This window comes from Phasianus colchicus, chromosome 8, assembly GCF_987193195.1.
Source record: "Phasianus colchicus chromosome 8, bPhaCol1.hap1.1, whole genome shotgun sequence".
Lineage (NCBI taxonomy): Eukaryota > Metazoa > Chordata > Aves > Galliformes > Phasianidae > Phasianus > Phasianus colchicus.
The window spans coordinates 18,040,653-18,055,132 of NC_143443.1; the positions used below are offsets into that span (position 1 = coordinate 18,040,653).

At 46.3% G+C, this 14,480-nt stretch overlaps 1 long non-coding RNA gene and 1 pseudogene across 2 annotated transcripts; both read left to right on the top strand.

The window, feature by feature from the left end:
- The first annotated feature begins 3,064 nt into the window (after nucleotides 1-3,064).
- Nucleotides 3,065-11,159, top strand: LOC116238173 (uncharacterized). Of its 2 annotated transcripts, none has more exons than XR_016468791.1 (11): nucleotides 3,065-3,137; nucleotides 3,210-3,250; nucleotides 3,578-3,722; nucleotides 5,190-5,287; nucleotides 6,587-6,700; nucleotides 6,773-6,847; nucleotides 6,956-7,118; nucleotides 7,260-7,372; nucleotides 7,459-7,557; nucleotides 8,687-8,750; nucleotides 9,739-11,159. It is a non-coding gene; the product is annotated as an uncharacterized LOC116238173 (long non-coding RNA). The 2 variants fall into 2 exon arrangements; XR_016468792.1 differs by having other exon boundaries at nucleotides 3,680-3,722.
- Nucleotides 5,422-6,558, top strand: LOC149917049 (uncharacterized; annotated as a pseudogene).
- Nucleotides 11,160-14,480: the final 3,321 nt, after the last annotated feature.

Below are 14,480 nucleotides of genomic sequence, written 5' to 3' on the forward strand. Positions count from 1 at the left end.
ATAGAACCCATAATTTCTCACCTCTGGGGCAGCCCTATGGAAGAAGTGAACAGGTTGTTCACCCAATTTGTTTATGTATATTATACAACTGGGAGGCAAGGCAATGCAGAGTTGTCCATGGTTTTCACTGTGGATCCAGAGATGTGAGTTCACACTTTGCATTAGTAGCTATGGTTAAGTAGCTAAGTAAGAGAAGAGGATTTGAATGAAAAATTTGAATGGATGTATTATGGAATATTTGGCTAAGGCACTGAAGAGAAATGGGGCACAAGGTACAGCAGTATTCTATATATATATATATTCAGATTCCTGAGAATATTCAATTTTTTTCCACATTTTCTGCTGAGCAAAAGGCAACAAGATAGTTTCTCTGCAGAGAACTACGCTCTGCTGTTAGGACAGGTACAGCGTAGAAAATGGAAGACACATCTTTTAAAGAAAACATCATTTTCACCATTTTCCATGTAAGAACAAGCTGGTGCTATAGCTGTGGGTAGATGGGTCAGAGTTTGTAGTGGGAAAATGGATAGAAAAAAGAGGGGAAATAAAACATAACAATACTTACCATTTGGCCAAGTCAGCTGGCATAGCTTTGTACACATAAGGCTCAAAGAGGTTCTCTTCTGTCCCTGGATAGGGCAGATAGATCATGCTTCCACAGCGACCAACTTTTGCCATCATCTTTCAAAAGACAAAGGAGAGTGGGACAATTTAAGTTCACAGCATTTATCCCCTCTTTAGGACGAGCAGAAAGTATTCAGTTACAACAGTGAGGGAATTGCTAGACAATTCATCTGTATTCCATCAATAGCAGTTGGCACCAATGCTTCTTGGTTCAAGGATGAATAATAATGCATTTACCTGGCCATGGCATTTGTCTAAATTAACCTTTCAGAAGTTAAGATAATCAATATAAGCTTTTTATACAGTGTATCTCACAGGAAAGAGCTGAGCATCTCCAGAAAATAATTAGGCACCTCTGTCTTGGAAACTTGCTTTGGCTTATGACAAATCTTTGTCTGGGGTGACCTTTTTCATTGTATTAGCATTTTATTAAGAAAACAGGCTACAAGAAAACAAACCATCTGTGACTATAGTGCTGTGCTCCTTAACATCCCTCTCAGTGTACTTTCCTGCTGATTTGCTGAGAGCTCATTTTGGGCAAGGGTCTACGTGGGTGGAATTGAATTGTGTTTAAAGGCAGCAGTGGGCCAAAGGGAGGCAGGAAAAGAAGTTAGGGAATAATCGGATATAAAACAGAAACAGTAGCAAACACAAATACGTCTGGGTAACTGACCAGACCCAATGTAAATGTAACTGCACTGCAGGTCGCAATGTATGACCCTCCTAGAATGAAGATATGTCATGGCAGAAGCACCTGCTCCAGACAAGTGAGAACTTTGTTGTCATCCATGCCAAGATGTGCAGCAGCTTCTACTAGGGAGTGCAGATTGTCATGGAGAGGCTTGGAGATCTGCAAAAGGGTGACATGAGAAAATGAAGAAATATCAAAGGGCAAATACTTGCTAACAAGTTATCGCAAAGCCAAGCTCTGCTGCTCTGCAAGTTCCTCCCAGGAGCTTCCTACCCCCAAGGAGTGACTGGCAAGATGCTGCATTTTGCCCCAGGTACAAATGGTTTGCCCACTTTGCACTCAGACGCGCTGTGCAGGCTTGGCAGAGTCTGCAGTCCTGCAAGCAGGGACAACAGAGCTGAGTCAGGAAGATGCATTCAGTGAGGCACAATGGGAATGCTATCTCACCCTTAACTGACAGGATTTCCCTAATCACACCCTAAGCACACCCTCCCAGATTCCACAAGCAGTAGTACAGCCACCACATCTAGTCCTGTAGCAGCGCTTCACCACGCTTCCACCTTGCAAATGCCTGGGAAGCCACAAAGAGGGACAAAGTCTGACTCAGAGCTTGCAATCCTTTTCCTAAAAAACAGTCCCTCAGTGTACTTCTTCATTCATTTCCATGCAGCTCGTTCAGTCCCTGCTGTGGCTAAATGCACTGTCAAACACTTTTTACGATCCCTCAGTGAATGTTAGCAGCTCTACACAGCTGCTCAGCTCCTGAAAATGCACAGAAGTGTACCACATAGCCATTGCCATGAAATGCTTCACATGGCTACAACTACACAGTGATTTTCCCACTGATGGCAGGAGTGCAAAGCATCAGCAAGTCTGCAAACGTAACAGTCTCATTCCTCAGTCTGCCTAGAGGAACTGAATGGGATCTCAGGTCAAGAGGTGACAAACCCTGGCACCAGGTAATGTGTCAAGAAAATCCCTGTATGGAGAAAGTACTCTTTGCTCCGCCACACTGCAGAACTTCTCTTGACTCAGAAGAATTGCTTTAGATTAAAATGGGAATGAATAAGAGTAGAATTATCCGGTAATGTTTTCATCATCTGCAGAAAGACCTCGTCATGGTATGATCATGGATTGACCTTCCACGATCATACTGGCCAGTTGAAGCCCTGGGAAAGGACAGGCTATAGTCTAGTTCTCAGGTGACTGTGAAAGTCAGATAATTAGAGAGAAACAAATGTACTGATAACAGACTGAAAGACACTCTGTTGTGAAGCTCCACCTTCATCTCCCTTGCTTACAGAAAAAGCAAAAAGCACACAGATAACTAGTATCTCCCTATTACTGCTGTGAATAGCCCTCACTAAAATCTCCATCTCTGTTTTCAGAGAGAAGAAAAATGACCTTTAATCTGCTTACTTTACAGAGACACTCTAACATATTATGGATATTCATTATTTAACTTATTAATGAATCCCACAATGAGGTGAGAAGGAGAAGCGCGTAACAAAGTGTAATTTAAAGTGTCATTTAAGTCTCTAGTTCAGATCTAGAGCCCACATGCCTAACTGTCAGAGCCCCGGACCGGCCCTAACGAGGCCGGCTGCGCTAACGAGGCAGCGACTTCCAGGTGCCGCGGGGCCGCGCACAGCTGCGCCTCGTCGGGAGCCCCGGGCGGGACCCGCCCCAAAGCCTCCCAAAGCCTCTTAAACTCCGCCGGAGGCTGCCGGGAGCCACGGGCGGCTTCCTGCGGCTCTTCGTTGGGGACGGAGCGGGCTCTGTTTCTTATGACCGGTCCTAGCGCTGCCGGAGCTGAGAAGCGGTACGAGGGTCTGCTTTTAAAATAGAGCCTTGGGATTCTCTTTAATGTTCTTGTTGTGTCGTTTTGTTTCAGGCTGCTGTGAGACCTCTCGCGATAAGGATCAGCCCAAACCGGTGAGCGGTTCTGGTAGTAAGGGGGTCGTGGAGGCGGCGGGGTTCGGGAGCCGTGAGGGTCTCTTGGGCCGGAGCAGGAGGCTGCCGGGCTGTCGGACCCCGCTCTTCCCGGGGCCGGCATAGGGCTGCCGCCGGGCTTCCCTGACTGTTTGCAGCCGATGTAGCGTCGTTGCCCGGCTCCCATCGCGTTTTCGGAGGGGGCTGCCGCTTAGATCCCCGAGTCCTAGCACAGCCCCGGGGTGCTTTCAGCACCCCCTTCCCCACCTTTTTGTTCCGTTGTTGTGTTTTTTTTTTAAGTGGTTCAGTTCTTCCAACCCTCATCGGTAGGAGCGAGTGGAATGAGGCTGTATTCCTGCAGCCTCGGTGCTGCTAGGAGTAAGAAGCAACGCAAAGGATGCTGCTGGACCAGAAGTTTTCTCCTATTCTCAGGCTGAGTAACGGCTGTAGCAGAGCCTCTCGTCAGCCCAAACCGGTAAGCTCGTGGAAGCGGTGAGTGTTTGGGAGTCACTTGTTAAAATCTCCGTTCTTGCGGCTTATATAGGGCTGCTGCTCGGCTACTTTTGTGTCGCTGGGATCGGCACGGCGCTGCTTCTGGGCTCCCGCGTGGCTTTTTAGAAGGGCCGGCACAGAGTTGCTGCCCAACAGCCTGAGAACGAGTATGACCCCGGGTGGCCTCAGCCCCCGAGGAGGGTTTTGGGGGTGCTTCAGCTCCTACTGCTTTTGTTAGTTCTTTCCCACTGGGATAACTAATTAAATAAGAACAGTTGATTGTTACCAATGCTGATAGGGGAAACTATCAGCAAGGGTGTTGCAATGCACACAGATCACTTATTCAGGTGCAAGGAAGATGGGACCATATTTTTTTTTCCTCTTTTTCCCCTTCTTCATGTGTAACTATGGGAGCACAATTTCATTCCCATTGTGGAGACCTGGTGGGGCAGCTTGCACAACTTGAATGCTGTTGTGGATGGCTCTGTTCTTTTTAGGAAAGGCACTCTGGCAAGGTGGTGGAGTCTCTCTTCCAATTGAGAGAACAGGAATGTATTGAGCTCTGCCTAGGGATGTAGGAAGAACTAGTGGAGTGCTTGCATGTGAGGCTCAAGAGGCAGGTAAATGTGGGTAACATCACTGGGGGTGTTGGTTACAGACCAGGATGAGGAAGTTGATAGACCTTCTGCACACAGCTGAAAGTAGCCTCACAGCTGTGGGCATTAGTTCTCATGGTAGATTTCGTTAGAGGTGGGTTGTGTCTTTTTGCAGTGGATATTTCCAATATTTCACTGGTAAATGATAGGGAGATTAATGCTAGTTCTCCAGATAGTTACTTTCCTCCAGGAGAAAACCTGGAGGATGTGAGAGCACAAAAAGACAAATTAGAACCTGGTGACCCTTCTCTGCTCTCTGATAGAAACTGGGCATGCCATATAAAGGGAGTAAAGGTGGGAGGAGGTGAGAGTGAAGTATTGAGGAGGTCCCCTATTCTGCCACTGAGCTGGCCAAATTAAAGAAAGACTTTAGTCATGCCTGTGGGAAATCGGATGCAGAGTGTGTTTGGGAAGTGCCACTACTGGGGAGAAGAGATCCCACTGATTGAAAAGCAATCGGAGGGTTACTGAGGACCTGGAATATTTTTCCCTGCTGGCAACCACTGTACCCTGTGGTCCCTTACTCAAAGAACTGCTTATTGGGAGATTACTCCCTGGGACAACTGATGTTGATTTGACTTGCTGCACACTGGTCCTGTCCCTTTAACCCTCAAAAAGCCTCTTAATGAACATAGCTGGAAGGTTCAAGATGATCAGGGGAAAAAGTACACTCGCCTTTTAACTATTGTTCACTTGGAGCAGGAAAGTTGTTGATTTTTTTTTTTCTTCTCCAGTTATGCTTTCTCTAATCTTGGTTCCTTGGGAACCAGGAAGTTCTCTCTCTTGTTTTCCAGGTATACTGATCGTCTTGCTGTGCCTCACGTGTTCCCTGTTCACCCTGCTCCTTTCTCTGAGATCCCTGTGGTATCACTAATGTCACTGTTTCAGACAGGTACCTTCTTCAGAGTAATATTTGTATTTGCTTATGTTGACCCTGTCACATTCACTGGCTGGTCGTGGTCCTGTGCCCGTACTGGGTGTGTGGGACTGAATTCTAATTCTAACAGAGGCTTAACCTTTTCAACCATGGTTAAGCACAGTGATGAAGTATGTTCAGGAAAATCAATGGGGCTGGGATAGTACTGGCCAACTCCTGATACTCTGGGGATATGCAGGACAAAGAATAAAAGTAGGATGTCAGATGAATGAGTGATCTATGTGCATTGCAACACCCTTGCTGATAGTTTTCCCCTATCAGCATTGCTAACAATCAGCTGTTCTTATTTAATTAGTTATCTCAGTGGGAAAGAACTAATATAAGAGACCTCCAGTTAATTGTAGATTGCACTTGTCATAAATCAAATAATGTCTTCCTAGCTCTTGTAGAAGATAAAGGAAATGCTTTACCCACTGAAATCTGAAAGGTGATTTGGGACAGTGCAAACAAACTTGGAAGAGAATTTCAGTCTTGGTGGCATCTAGTTAATTTTGCTTATGATCCTGCTAAAACAATGCAGCGTCTGTTGTAACACAAGCAATGCTTTGGTACAGCCATGTACCCAATCACTGTGCAAGGACTGAATCACTGGGGTTTTGCCCTATTCATTACAACACAGAGTTTGGGCTCAATAAAATGGAGACAAATTTTTGGGGGGTTTGTGTGCTGTATGGAAACAACAAAGATTTACTTGTGAGAGTAATACCATCAAGACTTGAGACACTTGTCTCGATCCTGAGCAAAATATTTGCCATTTTTAGAGGTATCCCAATGAGACCCCTGAAATAGTGCTCATCTATATTGGAAAAGGATGTGTGTGTATGAGAACCTCTTATAATTTTATTTTCATAGATAGTATTACTGTAGATATATGCAATCATTCAAGTGTGTGTTTGTAACTTTACTAATATTATGAGATGTGACTCTAATTATTCAGTTCCAGTTATGTCCTATCAGTTGCTGTGGTGCAATTATACATCAATCTAAGATTTGCCACCTGCCCCAATTGGAATGAATTTATCTCTGGTAAAGAAGAAATTATTGCAATGTGACAATCTGTACTGACAATGCATCCAAGATAGTGGACAAAAATTTGATTACTATTTATCATGATACAGAAGAGATGCATCATGTCCTGGAAAGGGTGAAGAACACCACTCCTTGGATGGTCACCAACAGGAGTTTTTAATTCTGTGCTTCACCCAGTTGTTGTGATATTATTAATCCTAATGTTGATATGTTTATTGCTTGCAGGGACAAATGAGGAACTCATGGATGAACTCAAAGGGAAGAAGGAAGAGGTGGCGTGAGGAAGGCTAAGGCCCTCTCATCACCTTTAGGAGGGAGATCAAGGCTAACAGGAAAAAGGTTAGAGAATGTGTGGGCCTCTGCCTTACAAGGTGGAGGCCCCAGTAATGGAGGATGCATTTCTGCTTTCAGTTGCTGCTGCTGAGACTGCTCCTTGGGAACCCTGGAGGAAAGATGACTTCATGATTGTGGAAGAGCTGATCAAAGGTAGCTTTGGCAGAATGGATGCCAGCAAATGCCTGTGTGTGCTGAGGGAGCTGGCAGAGGTGACTGCCAAGTGGCTCTCTATCACACTTCCTCTGCTCTTTCCTACAGGAGGGGTGCATGAAGACTGGAGAATAGCTGATGTCACTGCAGGCTTCAGAAAGGGTGAGAAGGCTGGCATCACCTCTGTTCCTGGAAAGATGTTGTATCAACTTGTTCCAGATATTATCTCTAGGTGACGGGAAGAGAAGAAACTTCTAAGGAGCATTGCAAGGTGAGTTCACTGAGGGGAAATTGTGCTGGGTCAAATGGTGGCATGGGAGCAATGTTCATGGACTTGAACAGCATTTCTCTGAGAGGGCTGGAGCCTGTTCCAGTTGTGTTAAGATGATGTGCATCTGTGGTCTTATTGCAGGATGAGGGCTGGCTGGAATACATGACTGGTTTTGCCAGTGGTGAGAGATAAGGATCCATGGGTGTGGAGTCTCCTGCTGATTCAGGATTGGAGGATCCCAGTGGTGGAGTAAGGTGAGCTGTATCTTTTGTATTTCTTATCTTTGCTGGTCCTGGGATGGTGTTTGTGGTTTGGACTGGGTGATGTGCTTTCCTTACAGGCCTGAAGATGTGTGGCAGGTCCTGCCTTGGAGGAATGAAGTGAGAGCAGCCCCTGTCCTGGTTGAGGGGTGTTATCTGGTGAAGGAGTGTATTGGGAGGTAGTGTCTTGTGGCAAGTTGGTTTGCTTGTCTTTTTTGCTTTGGAGGTGGCTTTGAGGTCATTGGTAGTGAGCAGCCAAAAACACAGCCTGCCCAAGTGGGGTGGCTGTGTTTTTGGCTGCTGGTGTGGGGCTGTTTGCTGGGGTTTGCACTATCTCAGAGAGATTATTTTTTTTGGGTGGGAGGGTGGGTTGGTCAGTCTCGGAAATTTTTTGACTGGGGTGGGGTAGCTGGGGGGGAGGGTGGGAGAGAGCCCTGGAGAGCCCCCTCTTGGTGGGGGGCTCCCCGGGGGGGGGTGGGAGAGCCCCCTCTTGGTGGGGGGCTCCCCGGGGGGGGGTGGGAGAGCCCCCTCTTGGTGGGGGGCTCCCCGGGGGGGGTGGGAGAGCCCCCTCTTGGTGGGGGGCTCCCCGGGGGGGGTGGGAGAGCCCCCTCTTGGTGGGGGGCTCCCCGGGGGGGGTGGGAGAGCCCCCTCTTGGTGGGGGGCTCCCCGGGGGGGGTGGGAGAGCCCCCTCTTGGTGGGGGGCTCCCCGGGGGGGGGTGGGAGAGCCCCCTCTTGGTGGGGGGCTCCCCGGGGGGGGGTGGGAGAGCCCCCTCTTGGTGGGGGGCTCCCCGGGGGGGGGTGGGAGAGCCCCCTCTTGGTGGGGGGCTCCCCGGGGGGGGGTGGGAGAGCCCCCTCTTGGTGGGGGGCTCCCCGGGGGGGGGTGGGAGAGCCCCCTCTTGGTGGGGGGCTCCCCGGGGGGGGGTGGGAGAGCCCCCTCTTGGTGGGGGGCTCCCCGGGGGGGGGTGGGAGAGCCCCCTCTTGGTGGGGGGCTCCCCGGGGGGGGGTGGGAGAGCCCCCTCTTGGTGGGGGGCTCCCCGGGGGGGGGTGGGAGAGCCCCCTCTTGGTGGGGGGCTCCCCGGGGGGGGGTGGGAGAGCCCCCTCTTGGTGGGGGGCTCCCCGGGGGGGGGTGGGAGAGCCCCCTCTTGGTGGGGGGCTCCCCGGGGGGGGGTGGTAGGGGGCCCTACTCCTGGTGAAGGGGTCTCTTCCCTTGGTGCTGGGCTGGCTCCTATGTGGTGATGGCTGCTTTGTGGTAGTGCTCCTGGGCTGGAAAGAGGAAGCTTATTTCTGAGCTAAAGTAAACTCTCTTAGAGTCAACTGTTACTGAAGAAGTTGCTTGTTCTGTGCTGTAATTGACTGCGCCCTGGAGGTTTGGGTAAGTGGCTGGAGGTGACACTTACCTGTGGTGTGTGGGAGTAAACCAGCTATAGCATACACAGCATGTATACAATATCAATAGCCTAAGTAGACTGAGGCTGTCAGGAAGGAGGGAAGCCACTGCTCTGCTCTCTGAGACTTTTGCAAGCTATTCTTGGAGAAAAAATTCTTTTCTCTTAAAAAAAAAAATAAATGGGAAATGCTTATTAAATCCCCTTGTGAAAGGTCTCAGTTCTATGTTTATCCACACAATATACTTCTATTTTTATAATGTGTAATATTTAAGAGCATGCCTCAGAAAATGTGCTGAATTGAGTTGGTGGGCAGGCAACTTGAAACTTAGAAATTTGTAGCTCTTTAACAGTGGAAAAACTGTCTCCTGTTTGAAAGGTATCTTTCACTTTTATCTTGCTGGAGCAAAGCTGCATAGGGGAACTTCTACATTTAACTCTATTCTCCTTTCAAGGCATTCCCCCAAAATACTGGTAACAGTTTGCTTCTACCAGGTGGGACTACCAGGTGGAAAGTGGGTGATAGGATCTTATAGAAGAAGCTTGTGACAGCTTTTTGTAAAGCCAGTTTCTATTGCAGGTAGAAAGGCTGTGTTATGTGTGGGAATTGGAATGCCTAAGAATATCTCCATTAAAATGAAAAGGCTAGTAAGCTAAAGCTTTCTGTGGTGAAGTGGATACCTGTCTGTCTCCAACTTAAAGCAAAAAATCCTTACTTACCACAGACAAAGGATGCACCTGCTATTTCTGTGCTTGGGCTTATTCCCTGGCTGATGCCATTAGCTGAATATCTTGAGGGATGAGGAAGGGGAGAAAAATGACCCCTTTTGCAGTTGATTTAGCATTGCATGTTCTGCTTTAAAAAAAAAGGCATGTCAATAACATGTTTGTAAATCATCTACTTCAATGGTCCAATACCTCAGACTTGCTTTACTCACCATGTGAAATCACTGAGTATGTTTCTGATGTTTGCAGCTGGATTCCTGCATGGCTGTCTTTCTTGAATGTGGTAGAACTTCCCCAGATTTGAAGATGGGTGTGCTATCCTGAGAGGAGTGGCATTAACTGTCTTGCAACAAACTTCTGGCCTCCTTTTCCAAGATGAGTCTGCTGAGAATTGTCTGGTTTCTGGCTAGGTAACTCAGGAGCATGCATCTCAGTGAAACCATTTGCACTGAATCTCAGTGAGCGAGTTCCTGGAAGCCTTCCTCCCAAACTGAGACTGAACTCCAGCTAAAATGACAGTAATATGTTGTACTCTGCTTTTGTCTTTACCAAAAGACATGGAACTTCACTAGGGTGGTGTCTTTGTGTTAATTGTTTGCATGTGGTATATTAGATCTTTATGTGGGAGTTTGCAGTTATTAACTTTGCTTTTAATTAATGATCCAGTTCTCCTGTTGTATTTTAACCACAGCCCAGATGTGCAGGATAGAAAATGCAGCAACTTACTGATGATACTACTCTCTGCCTGACTTCAACAGCATCTCAGCATGTTATTAGGTTGACTATTCATGCAAACAGGTATCACTAGGAGCAACGGGCTAGTTGCCTGCAGGTAACAGGCTATAGCTCTTTTCCAGAGGGTTGTCTAAAATGTATATTAGTGAGATGAGAGGAAAAGTTTAACAAATACACAAATTCAGTGAAATGTCTGTTGTGTGCAAAGTAAGAATGCAGCCTAGGTTGGAAGGGACCTATGACTTGTAGCTGTGTGTGAGCTTTTAATATATCTCCAAAAGCTGTGTCCAAATGCTTCTCCAAGTCCATCAGCCTGGGCCTGTGACTGCTGCCCTGTGGAGTTTGTTCTGGTACCTAACCACCCTCTTGGTGAAGGAACTTGTCATGTTTTTCAGTGTGGCTTAATATACATCCAAGTTCCCTGCCCTGGCCAGTTGCAGAAAAACTGAAGAGAACTTGCCCTGAAATGGGGCTCTGTGGACTCTGACTCTCACAAGGAAGGGCTATTTCCTGACATGGCTTGGTTTTTGGTCCTGCTTTCCTGACAAGGATTTTTCATACCTATTCAAATGGATGATTTGTACCTTGAACTAGACTGGAGGGGAAGACATCTTGCTTTTGTAACCCAGACTTTCTCTTAAGCAGGAGGATGTCACTGGAACACACAGGAACAGCTTAAAAACAGAAGATTGATTCAGTAACTGTTCTATCTGCCTTGATTGAAGTTGATGATGCATCTCCAGTAGTGGAATGTAAAAAGAATGGTTTTCAGTCAGTATAAAGTGTATAGCTAGAAGTAAAGATTTTTCACTCTCTGAAGTTGGGTCATTTCACTATTCACATTTTCTGTCTGGTGCCAGGATGAGTGTGTGCTTTCTATCATTAATAACCTGAATGGCTGGACAAGAAGTACCATTTGCAGCAATAAAGCCTAAAAGCAGCTAAAAACACCCTTTCATTGATTCATATTGTATTTCTTAGGGGAGCACAGTCAGAACAGAGCTTCCACCATGTACAAGTCATAATGTATCTTTCCTTTAAAACAACAGTATGAACTCCCTTTAAATGTCTCTTTAGCTGGAGGCCTGGGCTGCACAAGTGTGTTCTTCCATCAGGGTTGGGATGAAAGCTCTTGCTTTTTTTTTATGACATCATAAATAAAAGCCCTAATCCTTAATTCACATGAGCATTTGACCATGAGCAGTTCCCAAAATCTGACCTTTGTTCTTTCACTGTTTGTATTGAATACTGATCCCTAGTTGCATAGCCCAGGAGGAAGCTCTAACCTTTACCCACTTCTACCCTCTCCTGCAGAAATTATGGCTGTAGTTATTTCCTTTCTGCAACAATATGGGTTACTGTGCTGAGAAGATAAATCCCTTTCCCTAAACCTACATGCTTGATGACAAACTATGGGGACTTCTTTCTAAGAAGAAAGAAATAAAAATAAACCATACAGGGATAAGAGGAGGTGTTTTAAACTTGATGTGATTTAGCTGTTCTCAGGGGTTCATAAATTCTTATGTACTTGACACAACAAAAAACATAGAAGCAGGAAAACTAAGGAAAGGGGAAGGTTTCAGATATCATTTTGCAAATCTTATTGCTTACAGCATGAGCTCTTTAGACATGCTGGCCGTGGAGAAGTCAGGCAGAATCATTTATCCTTCTAAATATATTTCCTTAGACATAAGACCCCACAAACTTCACAAGCCTAGCAAAAGCACACAAGAACAGGTCCAACAAACTCCAAGGAAGAAAAGTGAGCTTACCTGTTGGTACTGCCAGTGAAGAGAACTGTGGAGATTGTTGGGCTGATGCCCTTTTATTTTGTTTTTAATAATTGTCAGCTAAAGTAGGATGATCAAACAAAAGTACAGCTGTAAAGTCATCCTCTGACTCACTGAACCCTCTTCTCCATTACTTATGCTGAGATAAGAGGCCAAATCTGAGGTTTTACTTAGAAAAGCCACAAGAATAATTTGCTCAGTTCCAAGACAGAACAATTATCTAGCTCTTAGAAGAAATTTAATTGCCATCCTCAAGAAATAACTGGCTTCCAATCCATTTGATTTCCAGATGTAAGTTTGCAATGGCAATTTTTTTCCCCTCCACTTCAGAGTATTTCACTTACTTACATTTCTAAGAAAACAATTATTTAGAAAATACCCTTTTTGGCAACTGAAATCATTGACTTCACATTATGTTCTCTGCTCAAAGAAGCCTTAGTTCTATTTACCCTACAGAAGGTGCACAGAATTAAGAAGGCCCACCTGCATAAGCAGTCAAGAATTTCAGTAGCTTTGAGAAAGGTGAATTTGCCTTTAAGAGTTTTCAGGGATCACAGGACTAAGCTTGTTCTCCCTTTCCATGGGATTTGCTTAGAGTTGGACCGACCTCCACCCACAACATTGAATTTTACAGAGAGAGTGGTGAGGTACTGGAACAGGCTGCCCAGAGAGGTTGTGGATGCCCCATCCCTGGAGGTGTTCAAGGCCAGTTTGGATGGGGCCCTGGGCAGTTTGGTCTAGCATTAGGTGGGATGGTTGGTGGCCCTGTGTGTGGCAGGGGGGTTGGAGATTCATGATCCTTGAGGTCCCTTCCAACCCCGGCAATTCTGTGATTCTGTGATTGTGAATAAAACTCTGTGCTCAGGTCAGCGTTTAACAATGTCATTGTGCTATCCCACCCTACCAGAACTCTTTACACAGGGAAACAATTGCTGCGTTCTTCAAGCAGCATTTATTGCCTCACAGAAGGGAAAGTATTTAGAGTCCCTCTCTCTCCACAGAGGGACCAGGTAACACCACGCTTCTCTGTCAAGACTTAATGGGGAATGAAACAGGTTCACTTTAAGTTACCTACCTCTGAGCAATTGCTTCTAAGCAGCATATAGAACCCCAAAGACAATAAACAACAAAGAAGAACCCTCCCGTAGCAAGCAAGTTCCAATATTAAAAGCCCTGTCATTATTAAATCCTCAGAAAACAAGATCTATCACTCTCCTTGGTTCTTTTTCCCCCACTGCACCAAGAGGGAATAACGCCAGCCAAGCAGCATTATTTCTGACAAGTTCTGTTTCTGCAACATTCACAGCTTTCAGTTAACTCAGACAGAGGAGGCCAATTATGAAATTACTGCATAAAATAGAGTACAGCACTCCATGTGCAAAAGATATATGTGTGTGTGTGTGTGTGTGTGTGTGTGTGTGTGTGTGTGTGTGTATTCTCAAATGCCAAGTTAGAAAGGAGTGTAAGAGGAGCTCTTTAAGCTCTTACTCAGCCATTCTGACAGCGTAAGAGTTCTCCAGCCCCCAGAAGTTCAGATGAAACTGAACTCTGCAGAGGATTTAAAACAAACAAAAAACCCAGGAAGGGATTTCTACAGGTACACTGCTCAGAAGAGAAAGGGTGAGGAAAGCGTACTCGCTCTTGTAAGCGAGAAAAGGCAATGACAGACATAGGGAAGGCTGAGATGCTCAGTGTTCTTCAATTCAATCTTTTCTGGTGGTCAGACTTTTCGTATCTCTCGTGTCCCTAAACCCCTACGCTTCCAGGCACAGGCTAGGAAATCAAAATCCCTCACACTGTAAGAGAAAAGTGAGTCTGAGACCACCTGATGAGGCTAAACGTGTACAAGTCTATGGGGCCTGATAACAGGCATCCCAGGCTCAGGGCCTTGCTAGATATGAGCACAGACCAGGAGAAGAGCTTCACTGAGGTCAGCCCTGAGGAGAAAAACTTGATGGTTCCAGTGGACTAGAAGCTTAATGTGAGCCAACAGCGCATGCTTATAGCCTAGAAAATCAAGGGTATCCTGGGCTGCATCAAGAGAGGGAGGGCCATCAGGAAGAGGGAGGCGATCGTCCCGCTCTACTCCGCCCTCATGAGGGTCTATCTGGAGCCCTGTGCCTGGACCCTCAGCACGAGAGAGAATGTGGAGCTCATAGAGTGGGCTTTCTTTCCAGAGAAAGGCCACAAAGATGAGCAGAGAACCGCAGCACCCATCCTATCAAGAAAATTTGAGGGAATAGGGTTTGCTTATCTCAGAGAAGAAAGTGCCTCATTATGGCTTCTAGCACTTGAAGGGAGCTTATGAACAGGAGGGGGACTGACTTCTTACATGGTCTGTGAAACACTGTAATGGGATGGAAAGTACAGCAGTAACAGCAGGGTAGCAAAGCCCTCAGCTGCAGCAAATGAGAACAAGCCCAAACACAGCAGCCGCAGATACAAAAAAAAAAAAAAAAAAAAAAA